The 12,757-nt window shown below is 34.5% G+C and overlaps 1 pseudogene; it reads right to left on the bottom strand.

The window, feature by feature from the left end:
• Positions 1-5,036: 5,036 nt before the first annotated feature.
• LOC143407297 (YTH domain-containing family protein 3 pseudogene) lies at positions 5,037-10,056 on the bottom strand (annotated as a pseudogene).
• Between the last annotated feature and the right edge of the window lie 2,701 nt (positions 10,057-12,757).

The following is a 12,757-nucleotide window of genomic DNA, read 5'->3' as shown; positions in this document are numbered from 1 at the left end:
AGCCACAAAGCAGAATGAACTGAGTTCTAGAAGCAGAGTTACCCGATATGACTTACCAATTGTAGACTATTTTGTGTGAGAAAAATATGCTTCCATCTTTTTTGATCTATTGTATTTTTGGACTCTAACAGCTTAATGTACCTATAAGATAGCACCTAAAGCCTTTAGTTCATTTTTGTATGTTGTAGCATATAAAGATTAAATGTATTTCTTATTGCCCTAGTAACTAACATAACAGAACAGTACCCACACTGCGTATTTGACTATGCCTTATGGATTTTTCTAGTTTGGGACCATGAACTATTAGGGCCCTCTAGAGGCAGAGGTAGCCAGTGATTCAGTCAGAATCCAAGGTATTGACCTCATTTGTCAAGTGTCTGTAGGAACATTTCAACAGAAGGAAGAACTTTATTGTGATTGGAAAATAGTTGCTGATTTTGCAGTCCAAAAATAATACTAAGACATGAAGAGACAGGCTAGAAACCAGAAATAGTGGATTGTTACTAGTGTAATTTACATAGAACCATAGTTCAACAAAGTAAGAAATCAACATGGTTAGGAGGAGTGTAAGGGTCCCATAAGTTTCAAAGTTGGCTTAAAACAAGTCAAATGAGGTTGTGCTTATATGTAGTTTGAGGTGGTTCAGCTAAGGGGAATTCATAAGAATGTAGGTTATCTGAACTTGACATAGTAAATCTGAGGAAGAGAGAATGACAGAAATATTTGCCCTGAGAGTGGCCTAAAGATGTTCTGGCAGTCAGTCAGCCATAAGGGGAAGTCAGAATAAGTAGGTTCAAATTGCACATATATGAAGTTAACTTTATGTTGGATTTTGAAACTGAAAAAATTAATAAAGATTCTCATTTTCAATATTAGTTAAGGATAAATAAATTTTATCAGATCCTCACTCTCATCTCAGATTAATTAGAAAGCCTGTAAATAGGTTTCTGAAAAAGAGGAGGTGACATAAACAAAGGAGAAAGTGATAGTGAATTGGATGAGCCAGTTATATTTAAACCACTATATCATGAAAAATATATAGAAATTGAGGGCCCAGATCCAGATTGGAGTTTTAATGCAATAAGTGTAATAGAGATTGATGGAATAGACACTTTTGCCCACTCTTAGGCAGTTAATGTTGGAGAAGAACAGAATAGCAGTAGCAGTGATATAATGGCTTCTGAGGCAATGGCAGAAATGTTGAGTCAAGAGGAAGAATATATATATCATTGAGGCCATTCAGTGATTTTTGAGGGTGATCAAAAAGAGAAGTGCTGTCAGGTGGACAGGAGGAAGATTTAAGGTTTAGGTCTGCAATGTGTCCCCAAAAGTTCATGTGCTAAAAGCATGATGCCCAATGTAATAAGATTCAGAGGTAGGGCTTTTAGGCAATGATTAGGGTTGTGATTTCATTAGTGGATTAATCCATTTGCTGGATTAATTCATTCATAGCTGAATGAACTACTACCACTACAGTGGTAACTGTAGGCAGGTGAGACATGACTAGAAAAAGTAAATTGCTGTGGGTATAGCCTTGGGGACTATATCTAGCCCTGGCCCCTTTGCCCACCCACCCTTTTTTCTTTCTCTCTGTTTTCCAGCTGCCATGAACTGAGCAGCTTTCTTCTGCCATTTCTTTCTGCCATGGTTCTACTTTGCAGCAGCAAACCACGGATAAAATTCTCTGAAACCATGAGCCAAAATAATTCTTTTCTCCTCTAAGTTGTTCTTGTCATGTAGTTTAGTCAAAGCAATAAAACACTGATTAACACAAAGACATAATTAAAGAACCTAAAGAGCCTCTTCCATAGATTCTGAGCCTTAATAGGGAGGAAGGTTCAGGTGCTTGGAGTTCTGATAATGCCACCAACAAGGTCTGAAGGAAAGACCTCTTTGGGCAGCAATACTAATAAACCACATTTGTCATTTTTATTCCCTGATTGATATGAAAACACTGTTACTTTTGAAACTCAAGATAGCTTTTCCCTTAATGCTCACAGACATAACACAGAAAGTTCTAAAATTTATGACTTGAGACTATTTTTTCCCATAGGTAACTTATAAATGTCCCTAAAGAGATACGAGTACTTGACAATAGAGCAATATTCCACTAAAGACCACATGCATTTTAGAGTTGGCAAAAAGATTTTTGACATGATGTTATAAAATAATGATTAATGAGACTTTCTTTAACTTTCTTCTAATGAGGAAGAAGAAAAGATATAATGTGACCTACATTATCCTATGTGAAAATTATTTATTACAGTGGGGGAAAACTGAAAGCTAGTGACAGTGTTTCTTCATGGAAACTCAGAATAGACTTAAAAGAAAGAGTTCATTTAAATTTGTTCACAGACTTCCCTTCTAGTGTTTTGACCCAACTGCTGAAACATTTGATGTAGAATGGTATATAGATGAAATAAACAGTATTAGTACACCATGATTTTTTTTTCCTTGAAATCTTGGGAAAATAAAGGTGTGCTGCAGATTGTTGTATTTAGCTGAAAACAAAATGTTGAAGTACAGTCATTTACTTCTAATTTCCTGATCCAACTAAAAAGAGAGATATGACAGATGAAGGCAAAATTAGGGATGGTTACGGGAAAAGTTAATGGCTGTCTTCCCAATATTTGAAGGTGCCTAAAGATCTGTATATATCAAAAATGTCCTCTTAATGTTTATACATGGGAACCCTAATTTCTTTCCTTGGACCAAGACACCACCCAGATTGAAGCTGATGTGTAACTGCTCCTCTGGAAGGCAGCGTGGAGAGGTGACATGCACACTGGAAAGAGGTGACAGCAACCATCCCCAGGTCTTTTCTGCCATAACTCACTGGGATTCTGGTCAAGGTACCTCACCTTGCTGGCTTACAGTTTTCAACTGCAATATGGGAATGACATCTGCTTTGAGCTATTTATTTAGATGAACTTTGAATAAAAAAGTCAATTTGGCTTGTATCTAGGGGATAAAGAAAATAATGGAAGATCATACTGCAGAAAGAAGAGAGATCTGATGAGAGGGAGTTGGGTTGCTAAGTTAAAGAATTGTAGTTGCTAATTTAAAAGAATGCATGTGTCATATCATTAAAAGAAATGATAACATATGAGCATTTGTAATTCCATATTGACATAAATATTGAGATAATAAATAAAAAGTTGGACTACTTTTTTATTAAAGTAAATAAAATCCAAAACTTTTGAATTTAAGTCCACCACATTACAGAGTATGCAACTTTTCCAATTATTTAATAATTAAATTCCTTATCTTTTTTCTGCTTTTTTTCTCAAGAAGAAGCGACAACAAAAATCACAGCTCTCAATCAAACAATTCATTGAAGAAAAATAACATTTTTTTTTCACTGCAATTATTCAGCCTTGGGAATATCAAGTACTGAAGGTTCAGGATAGACATTAAGGACTTTGGATGCACTTCCTGCTTTATTCCTTTAGAAAAAAAAAAACAATTACTAATGATCATTGTTTGGGACCCTTGCTTTAATATTATTCAAATCATGCTCATAATAAAAGAGAGAGTGCAATGGTTTTCCTCTGCTGTTTTTTAAATATCTCTAATAAAAGGCATCTTTTCACTTTTATGAGTTTCAGAGTCACACATAAGATTAAAATAATTAGTAGCAATAGCAACAACAGAAAAATAAAGGCAAATCTCTATCACTTATGTTTCAGAAGCTGCCCACAACATGGCCAGCTAGTCTTGTTCTTACACGGTTCTACATGAGAAATTTGAGTTCAGTCAACACAAAATATTAAAGAAAGATGATTTTTACGATGATGTCAGGATGCATGTGGCTAATGCCAGTGCATAATTGCAATTTAATTCAAAGAAAATAACCTGTGACATGCTGACATAATATGTTGTGATAAAAATCAGTGGTAAACAGGAAAAGATATTAATATAATGTTATATTCAAAGTGTAGACCAAGGAAAATATGAAACTTTTGGAATTTTTATTCTTTTTTGTTTGTTTTGTTTTGTTTCACTTAGAACTGATTTAATTTATGGATAAAAGCCATATTCTCAAAGTATTTTAAGGATGCCAGGACACTGCAAAAGCTGGAAAAAAGAGTTGAGGAACAGTATATGCTTTCTAAACAAGAGTTATGTTTATTTAGCCAGTGAATATCTAGAATAATACATTTTTACTTCATGATAGCAATCAGGCTCACAAACACCCAGAAATAAGAATAAAGGATTTTAAACATAGTTATAAAGGTCATAAAAAGTCTGATTAGACTGAGGTAATTTACTCAAAATTTTGAGATTCATTAAGTGGTAGCAAACAAAATAATTCCTCAGACAAATGCACATTTCTCAGTATACAGATCATTGATGGAAGGAGGGGAAGAGAATGTGCATTAACTGGTGAAACCCACCAAGCTGGATATCAATAATTCTGTTACACCAAATAGTTTGAAGACAAGGGAAATGTTCTAATATAATTTCAGATTATGTTTCATTTGGCTAAAATAGAGCTTAATGTTGCTTTGCCATATTAAAAGTTTACTATAATAATTTTCACATAAACATTTAGACTGAACTCTGTGACTAAATATGGCATGATTAGTTTGCTTTTAATCTGTTGAAATAGCTAAAAATTAATCATTTAAAACTACAACAAAGAAAAATTTGAAGCAGTGTGACTTTTACCTCATTGAACCACTTCTAATGGTTAACTGTTAGTATTTAACAAATTCAAAGAGTTAATGAATCCTTGCCTTCATTCAGTCTTCTGTGGCTTAGCTAGGGTGTATAATTATAAAAGAGCAGATATGGTAAAGTTTTAGGACAGAAAGTGCTTGGTGAAGTTACAGTTCTCAAGTGTATTCAGTATGAGTATAAGGGCAGGTGGTGCTGATGAATACCATTACATGAAGAGTCAATTTTGTATGAAAGTGTTCAAAGATGTCACCTTAAGCAGAAAAAAAGCTTTAATAATGTCTTCTTTGACTTATTAGGCATTTCCAGAGTCTATGTCATTAGTGTTGTAATTTCAGTAGGACATCTCCATATGATTATTGTTTGTTTCTATTTCTCTCCCTATGCATGGCTTCCTCCTCTTCTTGACACTTTTCATAATGTGCAAAGTCATCAAAGGTTGAGGTGGTGTGCTTGAAAGTAGCAATTATTTTAAGCACTTGCTTAGCTTTTTCTAGGGGTACCTCTTGAGTGTCCCTTGAATTGGTTACTGGTTCATTGTCATTGTGTTTTAAGCAAATGTGCCGTATACTGGGAACATCTTTCACAAAGATCCCTTTAACTTCAAATTTGCCCTTCCATTTATCTTGAGACCAGACACCATATGCATTATAGTCCACAACAGATTTCCTTTCAGCCACCCCACAAAAATTTCCACTGCCATTCACACTAAAGAGTAACTAGAATGGGCCTTTCCCATTCAGGGAACAGTAGGCTGCATCCAAACGCTTATTACCATGCTCAGTACTGCACCAGATAGAGTACTTAATGGAACGATGTAGGTCATCCTCAGAGTAGCTTTTAATTATAAGCACACGTCCATTCTTCAGGTTCCAATCAAAGTCTTTGGGATTATAGTTGTTTATGGCCTTCAGCTTTTCCAGTCCTGGATGCACTTTTATGCTTGAAGGTGAAGCACTGACAGGCACAAACCAAAGTGTCACTGCCCACTCCATTGTTCTGGCTGAAGCCGGCTTCCCTGTTCCGAGGAGCTACCCAGCAATTCTGCAGCTGTGGTGGCTGAGGTAGCACTTGGTGTGGCTGAGCCTATGGCTGAGGTCCTTGTTGCTGTTGTAGTTGTGGTGGCTGAAGCTGCTGTGGAGAAAGTTGGCTTTGCACCAATGGTGGCCGTTGAACTAATGGCTGAGGCTGCTGGATTATAGTTTAAGGAGGCAAAACTGGATGGTTGGTGTAGCCTTTACCACTGACCCCTTTTCATCCCAAGTTCCAATATTCATGTTGTGTTTTATAGGAGGTGGTGGTACAGCAGAACCCCCAATGCCCACATTGCCCTTGGGTTTAAGTTTCAGTTGAGGTTTGGTAGGCTTCCTAGCAATGGCAGCCCAGGAGGTTGGTTTAGGTGCCGCACTGCTCACAGGGGGTCCGCTATTGGTTGCAATGCTAGTCATACCACTGCTGCTCAAGGCTGTGCCTACAGATTTAGTCACTGCAGCTGTCAGGTCCATCAATTTTCAGTCTAGTCATGCATTGCTCAATACTGCTAATGTCGGGCACCTTACTCAAAGTGTCATTGACAGATCCAGCCTGTGCATCAGTAATAGCTCTCCCAAGAGAACTAGGTGGATAGCCATAACTGTTGCTATGAACAGAACTTTGCGTTGATTGTCCCTGAGATCCACTTGTCCCCCGGGTAGAGAAATCGGCATTACCAGGAAAAAAGTTAAATCCATGTTGATCAAGAAATGGAGGGGTATTGGAATTTTTATTCTTAACAAAAACTTATTTGCGGGGTTTAAAAATATTTTTGTGTAGACATAAATTTTCCGTTCAACTGGATAAATACCTAGGAGCATTGCTGAATATATGGTAAGAATATGTTTAGTATTGTTAAGAAATGACTGAATAGTCTTGCAAAGTAGATGTGGCATTTTTCTTTCCTAACAATAATGAATGAGAGTTCATATTATTCTCCATCTTTGTTAGAAATTGGTATTGTCAGGTTTGTTTTTTATTTTGCATATTCTTTTTTTAAAAAATATTTCTTTAGTTTTTGATGGACACAATACCTTTATTTATTTTTGTGTGGTGCTGAGGATCGAACCCAGTGCCTCACATACACAAGTCTTGCACTCTACCACTGAACCATAACCCCAGCCCCTATTTTGTATATTCTAACAGTGTTTGTTATTTTAATTTACAATTTCATAATAGCATGATATTGAGCATCTTTTAATATAAAAACTTGCCTTCTCTATGCTTTCATTGGTGAAAAGATCTTTTGTCCATGTTTGAATAAATTTATTTTCTTATTGTTGAGTTTAAGAGTTCTTTGTATACATTGACTACAAGTTCTTCATCAGAGGTGTATTTTGTAAAACTCTCTCCCAGTGAATTTTCTTTTCATTTTCCTAACAGTCTATTTTAAAGAACAGCATTTGAAAATTTAAAAAAAAATACAATGTCTCACTTTTGTTTCTTTTAAATATCATGATTTTTAATCTTGTGCAAAAATCACATCAAGCCCAAGACCACCTTTATATTTTATGTTATAATGTTTTTATCATTTTGTGTCTTACATTTATGTCTATAATCCATTTTGAGTTAATTCTTAAACATCTATCCAGAAGTGTGATTTCTGGGTCATATGATGGTTCTACCTGTAAGCTTTTTAAGGACCTCTATATTGTTTTACATAACGACTATGTTAATTTACACTCCTGCCAACAATGTACAGGGGTTCCCTTTTCTGCCCACCCTTGTCAACACTTGCTACCTTTTGCTTTTTTGACAGCAGCTCTCCTAAGTGTTTTGTAAAATCATACTGTGGTTTTATTCCATTTCCCTGATGATTAGTGATATTGAACCCTTTTTAATGTGCTTACCCTATTGGTTAGTTGTATGTTTTCTTTGGAGAAAGATCTTTTCAGGTTTTATACCCATTTTTAATAGATTGTTTGTTTGTTTGTTTGCTATTGAGTTTTAGGAGCTCCTTCCACATTTTGGATACTAACCTATTCTCAGATACATGGTTCCAAAATATGTTTTCCCATTCCAGTAGCTGTCTTTCCATTTTATTGAATTTTTTTTGTCTGTTTTAGTTTGATGTAACTCCACTCGTTTATTTTTGCTTTTGTTTCCTGTGCTTTTTTAAAAAAATTTTTTTTATCATGTCTAAGGACTCATATCCAGGCCCAAATAATGAAAATCATGAAGGTTTTCCCCCTTGTTTTCTTCTAAGAATGTTTTATGATTTTTAGGCCTTGCATTAATATGCTTTTAGTTTATTTTTATGAATCTGAGTTTCCAATTTTATTGTTGTGAGTGGCTGTACAATCTGCCAATAGCTTTCATTGAAAAGACTCATTTCCCTACTGTGTATCCTTGAAGTCCTTGTTAAAGATCAGTTTACTTCATATACAACTGATGGGAGGCCAGTCTGTTTTTGTGCCAGTGCAGTACTGTTTTACTTACTGTAGCTTTGTAATGTATTTTGAAATCAAAAAGTGCAGTGCCTTCGGCAGTGTTCTTTTTGCGCAAAGTTATCTTGGCTATTGGGGATCTATTGTAGTTTTATATGAATATTAGGATGTTGTTATATGGTATGAGGTCTGTGTCTAGTTTTTATTTTATTTTTTATTTTTTGAGCATATATATGTCCAACTTTTCAGCAATATTTGTTGAAAAAATATTTTTCTTAATTGAATTCCCTTTGTGCTTTGGCCATAACTCAGTTGACTATATTTATTTGGGGTTATTTCTGAGCTCTCCACTCTGTAGTATTGATTTATATGGTTATTATTTTGCCAACAACTGTGCTATATTAATTACTGTAGATTTGTAATAAGTCTTGATCAAATAGTGAGTCCTTTAACTTTGTTCTTCTTTTCCTACATTGTGTTAGATGTATCTAGACACTTTTAAAATCCAGAATTGAGACTAAGTTAATATCTATACTTGTCTATATGTACTTTGCTATATTCCAATCAGATGATATAAGGGCTTTAAATTGCTACAGGAAGTTAAATACATATTATTCTACCTCCAAATCATGTTAGTTTCCCTCTTTAACAATGGTAAATGGGAAAAAAATAGTAAATGGAAGAAAGGTTAAAAAATATGGTATATATGCACAATAGAATACTATTCAGCCACCAAAAGATGCAAGTCTTCTGTTTACTACAACTCATATAGAGCTGGACATTATATTGAGTGTAATAAGCCAGACACCTAAAGAGAACTATTATATGTTCTAATTGATATGTGGAACCTGAAAGAGTTGATCTCATAGGAGTAGAGAATATAATGTTGGTTTCCAGGGACTGCTGTGGTTGGGGGCAGGGGAGTTTGGGAAATGTTGTTCAATGTTACAAAATTTCAGTTAGATAGGAGGAATGAGTTCAAGAGGTCTGTCATTAACTATTGCTAACAATACTTCGCATTCTTTTTTTTTTTTTATGGTACTGGGAATTTAACCTACATATATTTAACTGAGCTACCCCTAGTCCTTTTTTACTTTTATTTTGAGACAGGGTCTCACTAAGCTGCCAAGGCTGACCTTTAACTTGCCTGATTCAGCCTCCTGAGTTTCTGGTACTGCAGGTATGCACCACTGTACCCAGCCAATATCTTATATTCTTGAAAAATGCCAAAAGTGGATATGAAGTTTCCCCACTAAAAAGAGTTACAATTATGTGAGGTAATTCTTATATCAAATAGCTAGATTCAGCCATTCTATAATGTATATATTTGTCAAAACATCATACCATACATTAAAAAATTCATATAATGTTATTTTTCAATTTAAAAATAAATTAGTTGAAAAACAGTAAACATTCTTCAGCAAACTAAAATTTATATATGACTAGGTGCTTTATAAAATGTTGCATAAATGAAAAAATTCTTACAGAATAGAAATCATTAAAGTAATTTGTGGTCTATTATCACATAGTTTAATATTTATTTAGGTGTGTTTCCATTTCAATATTTAATTAAATCCTTACCATTTGGCATTTGAATGTATTCAATGCTGCCTACAAATTACAATTTGTTATAGCAATTATAAACATTTCTAGATATATTAAATTTGAAAGATAACAAAAACATTAAGTTTTTAGAGAGGAAATGCTACTCATTCATAAAGGATCAAGAGAAACTGATTCAGACTTCTCAACAGAAATATTGCATGCAAGACATCAGGGTAATATTTATAGAATACTGAAGAAAAAATGAATCTAGAATAATTCATGCAGAGATACAATAGCAAGTAGAAGTCGAGCACTTACACAGGCTGTTCTACATGCTAACTTTTCACCTCACCACAAAACAAACCTGTTTGAGTTTTTGTTGTGGTGGTGGTGATGGTGGTGACGGTGGCATGTTTACTGGTATAAGTATGTCCTTATGTGTGCTAATGCTTTGGTCTTATCTGAGCAATACTAATACTGATACTTGAAAATCATTGGTTCGGAAACATTTATAAACTATGAAGCAGGTTGTATTTTCATTGCATTCTAGGAAGATTCTCATTGAAACAATTATTATTTATCCAGGATAATGTGGCACAAGGCACTGATCAGGAGTTCTCTAACTTATATGCATACTTTAGGATGAAGGGTGAATTGTGCTGCTTCTGTGGAAGCTGTTGATATTTTCTACACAAATAAGAAAATCCTTTCATGGAATTCCAACTCCAGATGCTAATTGTATAATACTATTTCATTTATCAGTGGCATATATATGATACATGTCGCCAGAATAAAAATTATGAGATATTTACCTTAATAAAATCTTTCCAAAGTCAAAATGTCTGTCCTCAGAAATATGTATGTAATATATTATATGTGATATATTATGTATTATTTATATTATATATGAATATATGCATGTATAAAAATATATTTGATAAAAAAATCTAATGAGCCTATAGACAATACTCTCAATATGTTCACTGAAAAATAGCTGGAAAACAATGTTTATGAGCTGCTCATGGATGAGAAACATTATACAAAAATCTCCAAGGAATTACAAAGGTTAGAGACAAAGACCACTCTCTTAGCACTGATGCCTGCCTACCTACTTGACAAGTGAACAGTGACTTTATCAAAGTATTGGTACTTTTAATCAGCTTAAAGATTGGAGAGATTTAGCAATGAAGTTTCCTGGAACTCATTTCAGACCTAGTAATCAGAATGCCTAGGTAGTGGAGCCCCAACTTCATTTCTTTTAAAAAGCTGCCAGGCAATTTTAAGATTTCCCTGCCCCGGACTCTCCTGCTAGGGATTGAAACCAGACACCCACAAATGAAAAACAAGTGCAGGACCACTTATTTTATTCTTTTACAGCCTTACTCTCTCATGAAAGACTTGTGATTGGATTTATAGCCCACCCAGATAATCCAAAAAATTCTTCCCCTCTCAAGATCCTTAACCTTATTAATCATATCTGCAAAAGACCTTTTTCTTTATATGGCAATATTAATACATTCCAAAAAATCTTTAGTACCGTTGTTTTATTCTTTTAGTGCCACTATTTCAGCTTAGCACAGAAATATTCAAAAAACAAAGTAAGCTGATCATATTATGTAGGTCTGTATCTGGACTCCATCTGTTTCCCCCGATCACTGTGACGAAAGGCAATACTCACAATTTCTTTTAAACTATGGTATTAAAGTAATATTGAAATCAAGTAATTTTCAGCATTCCAAATATATTCTCTTTTCAAAATAGTTTGGCTCTTCTAGGATTTTTGCATTTTCGTGCACATTTTGGAATAAACTTGTCAGTTACTATGAAACAGCCTGCTGGATGTTGATTTTGATTCTATTAAATTTATCTAAGAAAATATGCCATTTAATTCAGCTTAGTCTTCTGAACAATATACTAAATATATTTTCAACTTACTGATTTTTGGGGGGCTACCAAGGATTGAACTCAGGGTCACTTGACCACTGAGACACATCCCCAGCCCTATTTTGGATTTTATTAGAGACAGGGTCTCATTGAGTTGCTTAGCACCTTGCTTTTGTTGAGGCTGGCACTGAACCCATGATCCTCCTGCCTCAGCTTCTGGAGTTGCTGGAATTACAGGCATGTGCTACTGCGCCTGACAATTTATTGATTCTTTAAATTCCCTTTAGCAATATTTTATAGTTTTCAGTATAAAATATGTTATTTTATACTGAAAATATACTAAAATATATTTCATGTTTTTGATGTTACAGTAAATCATATGGCATTGTTATTGATTTGGTTTCTGCAGCATATTTTATTCTAAGTCTCATTTTAGTGTAAAACTGAAGTATAACAGTTCTGAGATTACTGAATGCCTCTAGTCCAAAGTACACATGACCTGTTCAACCTCAAATCCCTTCCAAATACTGTAAAGTTTGATGCTGCACTTTAGTGAAGCTTAGAATACATTCTGACTCACTCCTAGTCAATTATTATTTGTGAGACTGTGTCTGAGAAAGGATGTATTACAAGCCTGGTCTTGAACATTATCCCTTATTGAAGAGTGTGTGAGAGATTAGCAGGGAAACTAGTGGCTCAGATGATAATTTATTTTCTTGAGTTACATTCCATGCCTCACAGACTTTATACATATATTTCTAGTACATTATTTAGATATCGAAAGTACATTATTGACTATATCATTCAACCTTATTGATTTCATTGAGCAAAACTATGTTTTTATATAATTGTCATGGTTACATGTGAGTCTGAGACTTATTGAATTAGAATTTCTGACGTTGAGGCTTAAGAAACCTACATATTCATAATCACCCTAAAGTTTGAAAGCACTACATACTTGACTACTTTTGCTCTCATTACTCTCTATTTAAATCAGCTATGCCAATCTTTATTGCCCAAGTATAATATCATCTTTTTGAATAATATACATATCCTCTATTGTGTGTGCTTCATGCTAATCCAGCTGGGCTGACACTGTCTTTCTGGCACAGATGTGGGCATAAACCCAATCCAGACCAAACAATTTTGCATTGTGTTTTCTACCACAGACATCAGAATACAAGCTTTATTGGCCCAGAAGTTACTAAATGGTTGATGTGTGCCTATGA

Source organism: Callospermophilus lateralis, chromosome 9, assembly GCF_048772815.1.
Source record: "Callospermophilus lateralis isolate mCalLat2 chromosome 9, mCalLat2.hap1, whole genome shotgun sequence".
Taxonomy (NCBI): domain Eukaryota; kingdom Metazoa; phylum Chordata; class Mammalia; order Rodentia; family Sciuridae; genus Callospermophilus; species Callospermophilus lateralis.
This window is presented reverse-complemented; position numbering and strand designations above follow the sequence as displayed.